Here is a 3,678-nt window from a genome sequence, read left to right as displayed (position 1 = left end):
GAGCAATGACAACCTGGGTGATGACAGTGATGATCCCGACGACTGGGATATTCCACCACCCTCTTTTTCCGACAAAGCGCCAGCCTACATTCCTCTACCTATCACTGGTAAGTGTCGTTTATTTCGGCTTGCGACTAATCTTTAATCTGTATTTAAACAATTTTCTCATGCAGATCCTATGATACATGAGGCAAGTACTGTCACCCCTCCTTCGACGCAACAGCTTACACTGGTAAGTGTCGTTTATTTCGGCTTGCGACTAATCTTTAATCTGTATTTAAACAATTTTCTCATGCAGATCCTATGATACATGAGGCAAGTACTGTCACCCCTCCTTCATCGCAACAGCTTATGCTAGCGCCGGCTCAAGTGTCAGAGCCACCTCCAAGCCACTACACCGAAATCGCCTGCTAGTCTTTTACTTGGCTTTGCATCTTCAGAAGTTTCTGTACCGTCGCCTATTGCTGTTTCGAGCCCCGCAGACGTACCAGATTTTGTCAAGATTTCCCTTGACTACTTGAGAGGGCTTACCAAGAAAATAATTGAGGTTGTGCTAGCCGGACGAGATACTTTTGATACCTTCAAACCCATGCTCACGAATAGTTTGAACAACCTCAAGCTTGTAGGTGACGTCGACGTTGTTCAGCGCTGTTCCGAAGCCATCTCTCGTCTAGAGGGACAACTCAGATTCTTGGAGGCTTTGGGTCGCGCTGATATCCAAGCGCAGATTGCATCTACTTTTGAGGATATTCGAGCCGAAGAACTCGATAGGTATGAAGCCGCTCGACGTCATATAGCTGAGGAAGAGGTTGAGGTTGAACAACTGCAACAACTACATGCTCAAAAACAAGCTGAGCTGACACTTTCGAATACTTCTCTGGAGAATTTGCGAGAGAAGATCGCTGCCGCTGAAGTGGAGTTGACTAGGATGAAGGCTCAATTCAAACGAGAAGAATCTATTGTCACTGAGCTCAATGTCAAAAGTGCTACTTCCCTGGTGAATTACCGTGCCAAAGCTGGTGCTCTGGAAGAGGCTAAGAAGGAGGTATCTGCCATGCTGTCTAGTGAGGACGAGCTTCGGAAACGGGCCGAGATGCTGGTTCGGGCCGACCATGAAGAAAAACTTTCTGACATTAAGTCTCAGCTAACTTCATTTGATCTGATGAATTGATGAGCCTGTTTTCGTATCGTTCTTTTGGTAGGAACAACACTTATCTTAGGTCACCTTGTTTTCCTTTAAATAAAGGTAGTGTTGCCGTTTGGCTTTTTATTGTTTCTTTTTCATATCATGTTTTGACATGGAACAATGAAATACCAATTTGATATTGCGACAACAACTATTTATTCCTCTTGTATTATGCTTTTGCCTTAAATACTGGAAGAATAATGTAAATGCCAGGAATACAGTATTAACGTGGCACACTTTGTGGTCCCGTCGCTCTATTGTTAAGAGTCGACGAGTGGAAGGTGTTGCGATTGGAGCAACTTTGAGGACTTATCGCTCTATTGACGAGAGTCGATAAGGTAGAAGTGTTGCGTTCAGGGCAACTTTGAGGACTTATCGCTCTATTGACGAGAGTCGATAAGTTAGAAGTGTTGCGATTGGAGCAACTTTGAGGACTTATCGCTCTATTGACGAGAGTCGATAAGGTAGAAGTGTTGCGTTCAGGGCAACTTTGAGGACTTATCGCTCTATTGACGAGAGTCGATAAGGTAGAAGTGTTGCGTTCAGGGCAACTTTGAGGACTTATCGCTCTATTGACGAGAGTCGATAAGTTAGAAGTGTTGCGATTGGAGCAACTTTGAGGACTTATCGCTCTATTGACGAGAGTCGATAAGGTAGAAGTGTTGCGTTCAGGGCAACTTTGAGGACTTATCGCTCTATTGACGAGAGTCGATAAGGTAGAAGTGTTGCGTTCAGGGCAACTTTGAGGACTTATCGCTCTATTGACGAGAGTCGATAAGGTAGAAGTGTTGCGTTCAGGGCAACTTTGAGGACTTATCGCTCTATTGACGAGAGTCGATAAGGTAGAAGTGTTGCGTTCAGGGCAACTTTGAGGACTTATCGCTCTATTGACGAGAGTCGATAAGGTAGAAGTGTTGCGTTCAGGGCAACTTTGAGGACTTATCGCTCTATTGACGAGAGTCGATAAGGTAGAAGTGTTGCGTTCAGGGCAACTTTGAGGACTTATCGCTCTATTGACGAGAGTCGATAAGGTAGAAGTGTTGCGTTCAGGGCAACTTTGAGGACTTATCGCTCTATTGACGAGAGTCGATAAGGTAGAAGTGTTGCGTTCAGGGCAACTTTGAGGACTTATCGCTCTATTGACGAGAGTCGATAAGGTAGAAGTGTTGCGTTCAGGGCAACTTTGAGGACTTATCGCTCTATTGACGAGAGTCGATAAGGTAGAAGTGTTGCGTTCAGGGCAACTTTGAGGACTTATCGCTCTATTGACGAGAGTCGATAAGGTAGAAGTGTTGCGTTCAGGGCAACTTTGAGGACTTATCGCTCTATTGACGAGAGTCGATAAGGTAGAAGTGTTGCGTTCAGGGCAACTTTGAGGACTTATCGCTCTATTGACGAGAGTCGATAAGGTAGAAGTGTTGCGTTCAGGGCAACTTTGAGGACTTATCGCTCTATTGACGAGAGTCGATAAGGTAGAAGTGTTGCGTTCAGGGCAACTTTGAGGACTTATCGCTCTATTGACGAGAGTCGATAAGGTAGAAGTGTTGCGTTCAGGGCAACTTTGAGGACTTATCGCTCTATTGACGAGAGTCGATAAGGTAGAAGTGTTGCGTTCAGGGCAACTTTGAGGACTTATCGCTCTATTGACGAGAGTCGATAAGGTAGAAGTGTTGCGTTCAGGGCAACTTTGAGGACTTATCGCTCTATTGACGAGAGTCGATAAGGTAGAAGTGTTGCGTTCAGGGCAACTTTGAGGACTTATCGCTCTATTGACGAGAGTCGATAAGGTAGAAGTGTTGCGTTCAGGGCAACTTTGAGGACTTATCGCTCTATTGACGAGAGTCGATAAGGTAGAAGTGTTGCGTTCAGGGCAACTTTGAGGACTTATCGCTCTATTGACGAGAGTCGATAAGGTAGAAGTGTTGCGTTCAGGGCAACTTTGAGGACTTATCGCTCTATTGACGAGAGTCGATAAGGTAGAAGTGTTGCGTTCAGGGCAACTTTGAGGACTTATCGCTCTATTGACGAGAGTCGATAAGGTAGAAGTGTTGCGTTCAGGGCAACTTTGAGGACTTATCGCTCTATTGACGAGAGTCGATAAGGTAGAAGTGTTGCGTTCAGGGCAACTTTGAGGACTTATCGCTCTATTGACGAGAGTCGATAAGGTAGAAGTGTTGCGTTCAGGGCAACTTTGAGGACTTATCGCTCTATTGACGAGAGTCGATAAGGTAGAAGTGTTGCGTTCAGGGCAACTTTGAGGACTTATCGCTCTATTGACGAGAGTCGATAAGGTAGAAGTGTTGCGTTCAGGGCAACTTTGAGGACTTATCGCTCTATTGACGAGAGTCGATAAGGTAGAAGTGTTGCGTTCAGGGCAACTTTGAGGACTTATCGCTCTATTGACGAGAGTCGATAAGGTAGAAGTGTTGCGTTCAGGGCAACTTTGAGGACTTATCGCTCTATTGACGAGAGTCGATAAGGTAGAAGTGTTG

The sequence above is a fragment of the Asparagus officinalis genome, chromosome 7 (assembly GCF_001876935.1).
Source record: "Asparagus officinalis chromosome 7, Aspof.V1, whole genome shotgun sequence".
Lineage (NCBI taxonomy): Eukaryota > Viridiplantae > Streptophyta > Magnoliopsida > Asparagales > Asparagaceae > Asparagus > Asparagus officinalis.
This window is presented reverse-complemented; position numbering follows the sequence as displayed.